Raw genomic sequence first — 16087 nt, forward strand, 5'->3', positions numbered from 1 at the left:
TCAAATTTGAGACAGAAAAGACCCACTATATGCAATTCAGAACCTGCAAGAGATTTCCTTCCAGCATATGTATAACATATGCTGTTCTTTTTCCAAAGCTGTTTCACAGCGGAAGACCGCACTGCAGTTCCTTCTCTAAATCCTCGCACAAACGAAAAAATGGCTGACATAGAAATAAGTGTCCAAGGAATAGAAAAGCAACTGGAATCACTCAATAGAGGAAAGTCCACTGGACCTGACGGGATACCAATTCGATTCTACACAGAGTACGCGAAAGAACTTGCCCCCCTTCTAACAGCCGTGTACCGCAAGTCTCTAGAGGAACGGAGGGTTCCAAATGATTGGAAAAGAGCACAGATAGTCCCAGTCTTCAAGAAGGGTCGTCGAGCAGATGCGCAAAACTATAGACCTATATCTCTGACATCGATCTCTTGTAGAATTTTAGAACATGTTTTTTGCTCGCGTATCATGTCATTTCTGGAAACCCAGAATCTACTATGTAGGAATCAACATGGATTCCGGAAACAGCGATCGTGTGAGACCCAACTCGCCTTATTTGTTCATGAGACCCAGAAAATATTAGATACAGGCTCCCAGGTAGATGCTATTTTTCTTGACTTCCGGAAGGCGTTCGATACAGTTCCACACTGTCGCCTGATAAACAAAGTAAGAGCCTACGGAATATCAGACCAGCTGTGTGGCTGGATTGAAGAGTTTTTAGCAAACAGAACACAGCATGTTGTTATCAATGGAGAGACGTCTACAGACGTTAAAGTAACCTCTGGCGTGCCACAGGGGAGGGTTATGGGACCATTGCTTTTCACAATATATATAAATGACTTAGTAGATAGTGTCGGAAGTTCCATGCGGCTTTTCGCGGATGATGCTGTAGTATACAGAGAAGTTGCTGCATTAGAAAATTGTAGCGAAATACAGGAAGATCTGCAGCGGATAGGCACTTGGTGCAGGGAGTGGCAACTGACCCTTAACATAGACAAATGTAATGTATTGCGAATACATAGAAAGAAGGATCCTTTATTGTATGATTATATGATAGCGGAACAAACACTGGTAGCAGTTACTTCTGTAAAATATCTGGGAGTATGCGTACGGAACGATTTGAAGTGGAATGATCATATAAAACTAATTGTTGGTAAGGCGGGTACCAGGTTGAGATTCATTGGGAGAGTGCTTAGAAAATGTAGTCCATCAACAAAGGAGGTGGCTTACAAAACACTCGTTCGACCTATACTTGAGTATTGCTCATCAGTGTGGGATCCGTACCAGGTCGGGTTGACGGAGGAGATAGAGAAGATCCAAAGAAGAGCGGCGCGTTTCGTCACTGGGTTATTTGGTAACCGTGATAGCGTTACGGAGATGTTTAATAAACTCAAGTGGCAGACTGTGCAAGAGAGGCGCTCTGCATCGCGGTGTAGCTTGCTCGCCAGGTTTCGAGAGGGTGCGTTTCTGGATGAGGTATCGAATATATTGCTTCCCCCTACTTATACTTCCCGAGGAGATCACGAATGTAAAATTAGAGAGATTAGAGCGCGCACGGAGGCTTTCAGACAGTCGTTCTTCCCGCGAACCATACGCGACTGGAACAGGAAAGGGAGGTAATGACAGTGGCACGTAAAGTGCCCTCCGCCACACACCGTTGGGTGGCTTGCGGAGTATCAATGTAGATGTAGATGTAGATGTAGAAGACATGCAGATCAAAGAGGTTGTGATAAATTTCTGGGTTTACATCTCAATAATAAATTCATTTGGGAAGGGCATACCACAGAATTGCTGAAGTTCCTAAACAAATCGGCATTTGTAGTGAGAATGATGTCAGATGTAGGAGATGTAAATATAAAAAAACTTGCATACTTTGCTTACTTTCATTCTATTATGTCATACTGGATCACAGTCTGGGGTAACTTGTCAAACAGAGCAAAAGTTTTTAGCATGCAAAAGCATGTAAAAAGAATCATTTGTGGTGTAAATTCTAGAACATTCTGTAGAAACCTGTTCAAGGAACTTTGTATTCTAATCATTGATCCTCAGTATATTTATTCCTTAATGAAATTTGTTTCAAATAATATATCTCAATTTCCAACCAATAGTTCAATACATAGTATCAATACTAGGAGTAAGAACAATCTACACAAAGACCTAAAATCACTTACCTTGGTCCACAAAGGGGTCCAGTATTCAGGAACACACATTTTCGATAAATTGCTAGAAGCCATTAAAAACTTGGTTTCAGAGTTTGAAAAACTTCTTGATAGGCAACTCCTCCTCCTCTATAGATGAATGTCTTAACAGGGACTGTTAGACTAGCTGAAGTAAAAATGTCTGTTAGATTTCAGTTTTGACAGCACTTTGTCACAACAGTCAAGATTAGGTATTTTGTGTATGATAAATTTATTTAATGATATGAATTAATAGAGGGAAACATTCCACGTGGGAAAAATATATCTAAAAACAAAGATGATGTGACTTACCAAACGAAAGCGCTGGCAAGTCGATAGACACACAAACATACACACAAAATTCAATCTTTCGCAACAAACTGTTGCCTCATCAGGAAAGAGGGAAGGAGAGGGAAAGACGAAAGGATGTGGGTTTTAAGGGAGAGGGTAAGGAGTCATTCCAATCCCGGGAGCGGAAAGACTTACCTTAGGGGGAAAAAATATGTCTACTTTAAATATGTCTGCTTGTGTCTGTATATGTGTGGATGGATATGTGTGTGTGTGCGAATGTATACCAGTCCTTTTTTCCCCCCTAAGGTAAGTCTTTCCGCTCCCGGGATTGGAATGACTCCTTACCCTCTCCCTTAAAACCCACATCCTTTCGTCTTTCCCTCTCCTTCCCTCTTTCCTGATGAGGCAACAGTTTGTTGCGAAAGCTTGAATTTTGTGTGTATGTTTGTGTGTCTATCGACGTGCCAGTGCTTTCGTTTGGTAAGTCACATCATCTTTGTTTTTAGATATATAAATTTATTTAAAGTGTATAAATATGTGTCATTCCAATAGTGTATTAATTCTGTAAAGATTAGCAGTTCCAGTTAACTGTAATGTATTCACCTATTTTGACAATCTCATGACAAATGACCAGGGTAGTGAATATTATATTTAAAATATGGACTTCCTCTTATCAAAGCCACAGGGGAAGTTTCCTTTCCAGTTGCAGTTATTTGTGAGGATGGACTTTGCTGTGATGCCACAATCACAGCTTCAAAATCATATTTTTTAGATCTTTATACCCTTTAAGTTCTTTAAGAAATAAACAGGACTCCCTGAAGATATTTATTTTTTGTCATTAATAGAGAAACCAACTGTAGCAAAAGCAAAGTTGAGTATCATTCAGTATTTGTTGTGCTTCCTTCTTGATACAGTAAAAGGCTGGTATGAAGAACTTCTAGAGAGTAAGCAATGAAGAAGCTACTGGTCTGAACAGGAGCATAAATATAATGGCAATGAACATATTTTTTTGTTAATGTACAGTTTAACTGGACAACAATATTTCAACTCAGTTTTCATTATATTTCGTAGAGGTATCATGGTTTGATGGGAAAAAGGGTGTAAACTGCTCATTATATAAAACAATAAATTGGTACCCAAGATCGCAGGAATTCTTTTTATTCCCCGATTACCGGTTTCGGCGAAAGTAAAGCTACCATCATCGGGTCTGAGGACACATACAGATTACAACATCAAGGAAAACAATGGTGATATTAATAGTTGCCTGTAACAAGCAGGCCTTACAAGATTTTGTAAGGCCTGTGTTTTACAGGCAACTGTTAATATCACCATTGTTTGCCTTGATGTTGTAACCTGTATGTGTCCTAAGATCCGATGATGACAGCTTTAGTTTCGCCGAAACCGGTAATCGTGGAATAAAAAGAATTCCTGCGATCTTGGCTACCAGTCTATTGTTTTACAAGCATCTAGATCTCTTCCACATGAGCACAATTTGCTCCCTACAAAACTGCTCATTATATTTTGGATAATACACCACAAATAGAAGAAATACCTTCAGTTGTAAGGAATGATTCTGTACGTTGAAAGTATAGTCTAAGACAGAGTTATTACATCATTGAAATATCATTGTTTTTCAATATGATAAAATATGCAAATCTTCAACTCACTTTTACCGGAAATGAATTTTTCGGGCTTTACACCCATAGTCCATCAAACTCCTCAATTGTGGTGGTGGTGGTGGTTAGTGTTTAACGTCCCGTCGACAATGAGGTCATTAGAGACGGAGCGCAAGCTCGGGTTAGGGAAGGATTGGGAAGGAAGTCTGCCGTGCCCTTTCAAAGGAACCATCCCGGCATTTGCCTGAAACGATTTAGGGAAATCATGGAAAACCTAAATCAGGATGGCTGGAGTCGGGATTGAACCGTCGTCCTTCCGAATGCGAGTCCAGTGTGCTAATCACTGCGCCACCACGCTCGGTCCCTCAATTGTGGAAGTGTTGCCAGTGCAGGATAATGTCCTGTAAGTGTGTGATGGGATCTATGTTGAGCACTCTGGGTGGCCAAATCATTTGCCCAAATTGTCCAGAATGTTCTGCAAACCAATTGCAAACAGCTGTGGCCTGGTGACATTGTGCATTGTTGTTTGGGAATATGAAGTCCATTAATGGCTGCAAATGGTCTCCAACTAGCCAAACATAACCATTTCCAGTAAATGATCAGTTCAGTCAGACTAGAGGACCCAATGCATTCCACATAAACACAGCCGACACCATTTTGGAGCCAGCACCAGCTTGCACAAAGCCTTGTTGATAATTTGGGTCCATGGCTTTGTGGGGTCTGTGCCACACACGAACCTGATCATCAGCTCTTAGTAACTGAAATTGGGACTTATCTGAGCAGGCCGTGGTTTTCTAGTCATCTAGGGTCCAACTGGTATGGTCACAAGCCCAGAAGAGGTGCTGAAAGCGATGTGCTATTAACAAAGACACTCACAGCAATTGTCTGCTACCATAGCCCATTAATGCCAAATTTTGCTGCACTGTCCAAACATCGTATGTCCCACATTGATTTCTGTGGTTGATTTACCTATTTTTTGCTTGTCTGTTAGCACTGACAACTACGCATTTGTGCTCTTATCAGTCATTAAGTGAAAGCTTTCGGTCACTGCATTGTCCTTGTTGAGAGGCAATGCCTAAAATTTGGTATTCTCTGCATACTTGTGACACTGTGGATCTTAGAATACTGAATCCTTAACAATTTCCGTAATGGAATGCCCCATGTGTTTAGCTCCAACTGCCATACTGCATTCCAAGTCTGTTAATTCCCATCATGCGCCCATAATCAAATAATAAGATAACAAAACAGAAGGCAAGAAGAATTTTTAAATATACCACTAACATAAGAATTACTATAACAATCTGTCTACCTGAATGGTTACTCATGACAGGAACTTTACAGATTAAAAACAATGAGCCATACTCCTTGCTCACACAAAATACTTCGCCTATTTCAGATGGCGCATAACACTAAGTTTACTTTCCTTATATAAAGTTTAAATTTAAATGTTAATAATTTTGTTCATAATAACTTTATACAAATGGTAATATTCTTCGTGAGCTCATCTCAGTATCACAAATTTGACACCATCTTTAGATTTTTTGTAGCATTTCTGGAAGCAGTTGTAGATCTGCAGTGAATGTTTTAGGTTTCAGTTTTAACATGGTTAGTTCCTGGACTTTGGAATTTCCAAGTCACGCAGAGCCACTGTAACCTGCCAAGGGGCTCCCCATGTCCATTTACTGCTTGCTGCCATAGCCTGGGTGCTCTGCCAAGTGTCAACTGATTTATCTGGCTCAGCCAAGTCACGGCAACTTGCCAGCTATTCGCCACTCAACCAAATACTCTGCTTTTATACACAGTGCTTAGCAACCTCGCCATTTGTTATGTCAAAAAGGAAATATGTGATGCATGTCCAAAAAGGAAGTACTGTTTTGGAAAAAAAAAGCCTCAAAATCATTTTTTCACACCAAAATTTATATTTGCAAGAAACAGCATTTCTTAAGCTATATTGCTACATAGTTGCCACTATTGTTCATGCATTTGTCATAGTGGAAAACCAACTTTTCTATACTTTTATCATAAAAAGATGCCACCACTCAAGGCAGCCACTGCTGGAACACTGTTTTGTGTGTCGTCATTGCTGTCAAAGTGCCTTCTTCCAAAAAACATGCTTCAGGAACATGTGGTATTCAGAAGGTACCAGATCAGGGCTATACAGCAGGTGATTGAACTGCTCTCAACCAAATTGCTGAATAAGGCTTAGCATGACACAAGCAGAATGAGAATGTGCATTGTTATGAAGCAACACACAACCTTGATTTAGCATTCTGAGCCTTTAGTTAATTAACTCATTAGTTGCTTAGTTTCTTGTTCCATGGACCATTTTGAATGTTAAATCATCATGATGTGGAATGAGTCCTTTTACATTCACATCACAAATCAATTTGTAAATATGGTTACATGCTGACATTTGTAATAATTTTTTAAATTTTTTTTTAATATACAGGTATGAGCTGTAATTCCTATCCACCATCTTTTGCACATTACAATAACAGAAATTCTTCTACGGAATAGGAGAAGTTGTCAAATAGAAACTTTTTCAGTTTGTTTTCAAATTTTACTTTGCTGTCTGTCAGGCATTTTATATCACCGGGTAAGTGATAAAGATTTTAGTTGCAGCACTATGCATCCTTTTTTATGCGAAATGCAATCTTAATGTGGAATACTGAATGTCACTCTTCCTTCTTGTACAGTAACTATGTACATCATTGTTCCTTTTGAACTGTAGTCGGTTACTTACAACAAACTTCATGTGGCAATAAATGTACTGTAAAGTAGTAGTCAGAATGCCCATCCTCTTAAACACATGTTTACAAGATAATCACAGGTGAGAACCACATAATATTCTTACAGCAGTTTTTGAACAATGAAGACATTCCTTCTTAAGATGAGTTACCCCAGAACATTATTCCATATGACATTATTGAATGAAAATGTGCAAAATATGTCAGTCGTATCTGGTGACATGGGTTCTGCCCAACACCAAATTTTAACAAATAACAATGAAAAAAAAAAAAAAAAAAAGACAAAATGAAGCATAGTTGGCATGCCAGTACAATACTGCTTAATACAATTACAAAAGAGCAGCGATCTTGGCTGTGGTGATTGTGACTGTCTTGTGTATTTGGTGCAAAGTGTTAGAATTTTAATAAAGCAAAGCGACAAAATTTTAGAATGGCATCACATATAGCTAGATCACTGACAGACCTAAGACCAGATGTGTCTTATGGCAGTGGAGAAGGTCCCAGAAGAGAGCAGACAGTGTGAGTAAGGCTGACCATACGCAAAAACCCAAAGCCACAAATTGTTATTAAGTACCAATGTCATTTAGCCCCTAAAGTGTGGGACTGCCCTGGCTGGACATCGTGAGGCAGCCTCTGCATCACATGTCCCCCATGAGAGTGATACACTGTTCCAGAAAGTTGCTCTGTATACTCAGCAACCCACAAGATGCATTCTTCCTGTACAAGAGCTCCCATGGCTCAATGAATTTGGTGCCTTGCCTGCACTAAATTTCACACGAGTCATAGTTTAGCTTGGAGATCAATTGTCTCCATATTTTCACTTCGTGCATTTCTGGGAGACCTCAAACCCTAGAAAACTCATGGAAAAGATTTAGCTTTGCCAGAATTGTTTTCTGGAGGAGCACAAAGATAGGATGGCATACACAACCAACTGTGACTGGAAAGTTTCTCAAGCACTGTGACTTAATGACATAACATCCAACAACAATGTACGTTTTTTCTTCTTGTTGTATGTTAAGCTGCATTCAATGTGATTATAATGCCCTGCTGCCTAGTGCGCAAGTAACAGCAGCATGAGAATATCAATCTTAAAGAGAAGTCACCTCGCATGGGGCCACACAAGACAGAAGATTGTAGTTCTAACTCTGTCACGAAAGATCACTGCTGACCTGCAACAGATTCTTGTTAATCAATGGTATGCATTATCAGATCTGTGCTGAATGGCCTAAGTCACAGTACAAGGATATGTTGTGAATCTTGTATTGTTATACAAGGGCATTTCATTCTCATTATTGCCACTCTGTAGGGCATTGGTGGATGAACACCATGCATGCTAAGTGCTTCCACACCCCATGGTTCTTCTTATGGTATTTCTTGGTACTAAATTACAATATTAGATAGTCAGTGGGCATTTTAGTGTGTACATTATTACCAAAACCCACATTGTTTTGTGGCTCTCTAAGATCCCTCAACTCAAGACACGACTGGGGAAAAAGAGGAACAAGGAAAGAAAACATATTATGCTAGTTTGTCTCTGCAAAATACATTATTTTTAATATTTGGAGGCACTGTTTACCCAGTAGTTTACCTACATATATTGTACATACTCAAAAATATAAAATTTGTAATATTTTAGTCTGTTACTGTGACTTCAGTATTTTCACCTAACATAATTCTCATATTACATTAAATCCAGTGATCTCATGAGGAAATCAATAGTAAGCACTCTAAAAGACTGAAGAAAAATATTAGATGTTACTTCTTACTTTTAGGATGAACGACACACAACTTGAGGAATGAAAGTAATGTTATAGATGTTTATATATCTTGGTTCATATCATGTTTGCTTAAGTCTCATATATTTACTCATATGTAAAAAGGGACAGTTGTTAGAGATAGCCAGAATATCTCAATACATCTTAAACAAAATACTGGACATCTTTGCCAGTATTCAAGTCCAGTTAGGATGATAATACTGTGCTGAATTACCCCAAACTGATTAGCAACTGCATGACCTCTTCGGGATTCACACTTGTCCATAGAGAAAAACTGTCAATTTAGAGATCACTTGCCAAAAAGGCAGACATGCTGAGTTGTCAATAGGCACTCACGAAAGGATGAAAACTTGCTAGCTTTGAAAGTTATCCTTTGGTAAGCTAAAGTAAAACACAGGCTTACATATGCAACAAAGAAAAAACTGAAATCTCAAATCCTCAATCATTTAATTCCCCATGAATGAAACAGGACAGAGTCCAACAGTGATACTTCCAACCACAACATCTGTCTGCCACAATATTTGAGGCTTTACACACAAATCCAGGTTTGTTTTGGTTTATCTGCTGTCACTGAACCTATTTATGATGTTCTTCCACCCAGCATATTCAGTTGTTAATGGGACACACAATTAGAGATTACATCCAGAAGGACTACATGTAGTATGGATTAATATTTTCTTCTCTATTATTTGCAAGGCATGTTTCAGTCAAGTTACTTTGCGATAGTCCATAATCAAGAAATAACCATTCCTGGCTGTAGTTTATAGTGAAAGCCTCTCAATACTTGAAAGTACTTCCAGCCTTCAAATAACACTGATGCACTCCAGTGGCAATTGCTACCTCACACCATTCCTGCTGTGTGTCACCATTCCTTAACCAGTGTGTCACACACCATCAAATCAGGAAAATAATGTTGCTGATATTCTGCAGCAACTGTATGCTTATTGTATTACATGATAATGACTCCTTGTACTCCAGTTCATGACATCACTTTCACCTCTCTACCCAAGTGAAATGGCATTTTCTCTCTTTCTGTATAGTAATAGTCAATCCTTTCAACTTCAAAATATTGCAAGCACAACACTGTTCCCAAGAGCTATCTGTACATTTCAACTTATGTCCTAGCTGTTTTGGTTAGACTTCCTATAGGAGAAATAAGCAAATAAATTAAGATTTGAACTGTATTACAAATTTGTGGCTATCATCATTTTAAGAACTGGAAGATCTGTGTATGCATGTGGAATGTTTGAAGACATGTAAACTTATGAGTCACAAATACTGATATGCTGCAAGGTAGGAGGACTGCTACATTTGCCTTCATTATAAAGATGTTTGCAGACTGAAGGGAGGGAGAAAGGGAGGCAAGGGAGATTTTCTTATCGAAGTGAACTATTTTTGCTCAATTCATAGATGATATAATCATCTTTAAACTAATCTCTAACAATGGAAACACCAGGTTTGAATATTAACAGTATAAGGAAAAGACAAATCAGTGGCACAGCCATTGGTGCCTTCATGGCATCCTCCCATGGACCACCTATAGGAGACTTTCATAGCTTCCCAAACCACCAAACCACTTACCTGGTTCAGGCTCATTGATGTCTCATGATCTGGGCTCAGGGCCAAGACACCCAATCCTCTCATTTCTTCACAATCTCAATATGTTCTCTCCAACCCACTTCACCTGGTTCCTGAACCCAGAGTCCCACCTTCCTAGTCATTGACCTCCTCCCCTCTGATGGTTTCATCCACATCCCCATCAACATTAAACCCACCAACCACCAACAGTTTGGCAACTGTCATCCCTTTCACACCAAATAATCCCTCCTATACAGCCTTGCTAACCAGGGACAGCATATCTGCAGTGATAAGAACTCCCTTGCCCTGTATGCTGAGAGTCTCACCAAGGCCTTCACAGATGGGGCATCCCCAAGACCTAGTCTGCAAACAGATCCAGTGTCATTTCCCCCCCACACACCCTCAATCCTGCCACCACCTCCAAGAACCAGCTACAAAGTAGTGCCCCCTTTGTCACCCAATATTGCCCCACACTGGAACAACAAAAGCACATCCTTCATCAGAGCTTTGATTAACTATCATTCTGCCCTGAAATGAGGGACATCCTACCCAAGATCCTCCCCACCTCTGCTAAAGTGGTGTTCCATCACACACTCAACCTTCATAGTGTCCTAGTCCATCCCATCCTAATGCCACTCCTGATCCCAACTCACTGCCATGAGTATCTTATTCTTCTGAAACACCATGGTACAAGACCTGCCTAATCATCCCCCCCCCCCCCCCCCCAACCATCCAGAACTTCCTATAACAGTCTTGTCACAGGCTTATCCTATCCCATCAGAAGCTGGGCTACCTGTGGAAGCAGCAGTGTCATATACCACCTCTGCAGCAAACACTGCATGGCTTTTTATATCGATATGAGTACCATACAGGTGTCCACCAGGATGAAGAGCCAAGAGCAAAGTAGACTCCCTGCAGCTGAACATAAAATGCTTGATTTTTGTGACAGCTTCACTACATGAGCCATCTGGATCCTCTTCTCCACCACCAGCTTTTCCAAACTGAGCAGATGGGAGTTATCCTTACAACAAATTCTCCAGTCCCCCCCCAAATTATTCCAGCCATAACCTACAGTAACCTACTATCCCCATACCCTCCAACCAACAGTTTCCACATCCTCTGACCTTTCACCTCCTCCCTATTTCATCCCATCACCCTCTTTGTGTGCCACACGCTGCCAACACACCTGCCCATCTTTTCCCTTCCCCACTCTTCTCTGTTTTTGCTCCTCATTCCACCTCCCCCCCTCCCTGCTCCACAGCCTCCCGACACTGCACCTGTAGACAGTATATGCCCTGCATGTTCGCAGACAATACTCTTTTCTTCCTCCACCTGCACCCTGCTATCCCTTCCCTTCCCTGCCACCTCCAGATCACTGTTCTGTTCCGCTTGCAGTTGCATTCCAGCCCATACTGCTGGAGATGGTGGTCATGCATTCACAAGGTGTCGTCTTTGTGCTGATCAGCAACCTGTCTTTTCCTCATATTGTCAAAGCAACCTCTATCAGATGAACTGCACGTATATTGACTATTCAGTATGCCTCGTGTGTAGTACTTGCTAGGTGCTTTGAATTTCTTTAATTTCATCTGCCACTATAAAATGTGGAATTTTAATCTTCACCTTTAATAATAAGAAAAGGGGCGAATTTTCACGTAAAAATTTTGATCAATAGTGGAGTCTTGACAGATACATAGACAACACATATGTTTCTTTTCAAATGTTTACAATATTTTTCCCCATACAGGTATTTTCGACAAAATAAAATTTGCAGTGTAATATTGTTTATTAACTGAATGGTACATTAGTAAGGATTTCAATTCATAGCAAGATTATCAAAATGGAATACTATATTTCCTCAAAAAATTTCTGCAGCGAGACAGGGACGGTAATTTGAATGTCTTACAATATCTACAACTGTAATGACAGTTTATTAATACCATTCTGTGAAAAGTAATGTTTTATATTGTTGGATATTTACCAATTTTTTTAAAAAATTGTGCTTCTGCTCAGTTCATGTCCATTTGTACATTAAATTAACTTTTTTGAGAGATTTGAGCTCTGTAATACATACAAGGTGTGATCAAAAAGTAACAAATTTTTGTTTTTATTAAATAATCTCTATCTAGTCATCAAATTCATCTTTGTCCCTTTAAAAGTAATCACTCCTCAGATATACTACACTTATACAAGTGCTTTTTCCAATCTTGGAAGCAGTTCTTGAACTCACTTTACATATTGGTGTTTGGCTCCTCCAGCAATTCTGTATTTACATCATCAATGGAGGTAAAATGACATTCATAGTTCTCTTCAGCTTTTAGAATAGAAAGAATTTGCACGGGGCCACATCCAGCAAATACAGCAGCTGAGGCAATAACACAGTTGTGCTTTTGCGAAAAAATCACAAACAAGCATTGAGGTGCAAGTGGAAACGTCATGATCCAGTTTCTATGAGTGGTTGGGCCACGATTTTTGTAGTTTTCTTTGGACTGCTTCACACAAACAGCGTATAACTTCCAGGTAGTATTCCTCATTGACTGTATGACCATAATGCAGGAACTCTGTAATTGGAGAAAACACTGAGAAGAACCTTCACTTGTGATTGAATTTGTCAATTTTTTTTTCTTTCTCCTCGTCTCTTCGGGCATTTCTACTGGGCAACTAGGCCTTTGTTTCAATGTCATACCCATATTCCCACATTTCATCACTTGTTACAACCTTCTTTTGAAGATTTGGATCATTGTCATACCACTCAGACTCTTGACTTGCTCATAGTAGATTTGACAAAAGACACAGTCACCATTTCAAATGTGGTGCTACATTTAATTCCACCTTTCAAGCAAAATTTAATGCAAATTCTTTGATACACGTTTCGCGAAAGCAAAAATTCACTGAGCACTTGAAAACACACAACCTTTTTGACTGTCAACAATAAACTAAATATTCAAAATAGCCAAAAATGCAAACACACATTAGGAATGTGTGTGTCAACAAGATAAAGAACAAATTTGTAAATCGGATACCTAAAGCCTGCAAAATTAAAAAAAAAAGTCCTGTCACTTTTTGATCGACTTTTACACTAATAGAAGCATAATTAACTTTCTGCAAATCATCATCAGTGATTGTAGGTTAATGCATGTATTCTGTCTTAACCAGTTCATTGTCCAATTTCCTTGCTGATACCACTCAATGTTGTAACACTACATCCTCATGAATAACCATTCCCCATGTTTTCAGGCTTCACTTGTGATGGGTATGTCCTGTAGTTGTGCCTTGTGGTCACATGGGAGCTGCCCGAAGCGGCACCACATTTGAGCTGCAAGGAACCTCGGCCAGAAATGCGAATCAGTCTGTGGAAAGCTATTGGGGAAGGACAATGTGGGAAGAGCAGGGATGGGTGTGAGCAGTACGTGCAATGATACAAATTCAAGTGGCCAGCTATGGGTCAGCCTGGTGCACCTCATGGAAATTTTATCAAAGCATTGGTATCAGTTCCAATTCACGATGGGCGGATGGTGATTACCATCTTGGCTCTAGGGGAGGCCATGCTGACAATACCCAAGTGGCTAATGACCAGTGGCATGTGCTCCTGAGCAGTGGGGCTCAAGAAGTGTGTTGTGCCAGTGGTGGTTTATGAAAACATCAGTTGTGCGGTTGCTTGCATTCTGATTGTGACTCATTTTCAAGCTGTGCTGGCAGTTTTGAGGGTCCAGAATTTTCCAATTTTTTGGAAGGCCTAAGTGTGTCTGGTTGTAATACATTCAGTTGTTGAGGATTTGTGTGTTTGGAAGGGCGTGCTCTTATATTATTGTTAAGCTGTGTTTAAATGGGTGATCATTTTTTATCTGGTTGCACTAGCGTTTAATTTTGCTGGACATCTGTATCTCATCTATATTCCATAATTGTTTAGACCCGTTTGTGTGTTTTTTAAATTGTCTGTTTTGTATTGCCTTTTGTCAATTGGCACAATTAATATTAGCTTCAGGTGTTTTTTGTGTCGGTCCTTATCATATTTTACTTATGAATATTATCCTGAACTTGTGCCCAGCTATCCTATTCCATTATTGTCCCTTCTAGCTTATTTAGTTAATTAGACATAGCCCTGCTGTTATACTTTGTGCTCCTGTGTCCTCATCACATTAAGTTTATTTTGAGGACCAGGGATTTTCTGTAAGAGATTAACCCTGCAGTGTGTAATTTCCATCACAGTGGACAGCTGTTAATGGCCACTTCTTTGTCATTTTTTAATAAATCCCAAGCCTGTAAATGCATGCAAGGCACAGCACTAGTAGGGAATGCGCACTGCAGTGGACTGCATGCATTTGTTGGATTCTAGCACAAATAATATTTCCTTCTTTTTTATTATGCTTATGCTCTACAGTTTGCAGGATTCCATTATTAACAACTGTTTTTAACTTGGTAAGTATTTACACCACTACAACACCCAGCTATTAGTCATTCCCAGTGTTTTCTGGGCCACACACTTTATTTGATTTTGAGCAAGAAACTAAATTCACACTGAAATAAATGGCTCCAATGCTGTCAAACGACACTTTAACAAGGACCTTTTATTACTGGGTGGTGACTAGTTTTGGACTTAGTGTCTGTTCTCAAACCATCCAGCTTCGTAAGTAATTGAAATACAGACCAGTAAGCATATTTGGAACAGCACCTGCAGACAATCTGCTGTGACAGACACTGTAACTTGCCTACTGTATGTTAAACTATTTGTGTTGCCATTTGGGTTGTCTGCTGTGACTATTCCATACTTGACTGTACTTAATTTCTTACAAAGACAGATGGTTTGAGAATGGACATGACGTCAAACGAGTCACCACCAGTAAATGAAGGACACTTCTCAATACAACTTATGATGAAATTCCAACCATTTTTATCAATAAAGAAAAAGTTGTAGTCCTATTTCAGCTTCAGCATGTTGGAGGTCCATAAATATAAATCCACATCCTTTGTAACTTCAAAGTTACAAATCAATGAGTTTACTGGACAATGGAACAGTGTATAACATAACAACATTGGATATACGATGTGGCTGTAAACTGGTAGTGATCTTAGGTTACAGGTTCACAGGAAAACAGATAAGATCTCAATGCAGTTAAAAATGTCTTGCCATTTCTTTTAATTAGGTGTCATACCTGGAAAACAAAGCTTTGAAGAAGCCATTTGATGTAAATATGAAACAGCTGTACCATGCAAGTTAAGATAAACAAAAAGATTTAAGTCATAAAAGTGTGATTAATGAGAAAAGGTATTGTAACTGATACTTAAGGAAGACAAAGTTAGCAAGAAACCACATATTAGTAGAGATCAATCAAAGATGATAAAAATAAATCTCAAATTTTAGAAAAGCATAAATTATTCATGGAAACCCCACCTCACATGCAATACACAGGGAATAGATGGGAAAAACCCGAATCAATAAGAAATATAAAGAGAGAGAATTTTTAAAAGGAATGCAGAACATAGAATTTCAGATGTTTTATGTAGACCCCCATGAAAAGTGGTGATATTTTATACTAGTCATTTGAAGGGACCTTTCACTGTATAGCAGAGGTTTCGAAAAATCTATAACAAAACTAGGCCATTTTTACACCAAATACACGAAATGCATTCACAGTTGTGAATATGGACAACCATCAGCTGTACAACAGAATAACAACAATGAAAATTTGTGCCAGACTGGGACTCAAACTTTAATTTCCCTCTTTTATAACAAGCAATCCCCTTACCATTTGGCTATTTGAGCACAACTCGCAGCCACACCCAAACTTCCAAATGTCATCAACTATGTGTATACGATCTATACTCTTACATCCATTATGTATAGTCCTGTACAGGGAGAAATTTTACTTGAAAGTTGCTCACTCTGTGTTGGCGGGTATCCATCG

Source organism: Schistocerca piceifrons, chromosome 2, assembly GCF_021461385.2.
Source record: "Schistocerca piceifrons isolate TAMUIC-IGC-003096 chromosome 2, iqSchPice1.1, whole genome shotgun sequence".
In the NCBI taxonomy this organism is placed as follows: Eukaryota; Metazoa; Arthropoda; class Insecta; order Orthoptera; family Acrididae; genus Schistocerca; species Schistocerca piceifrons.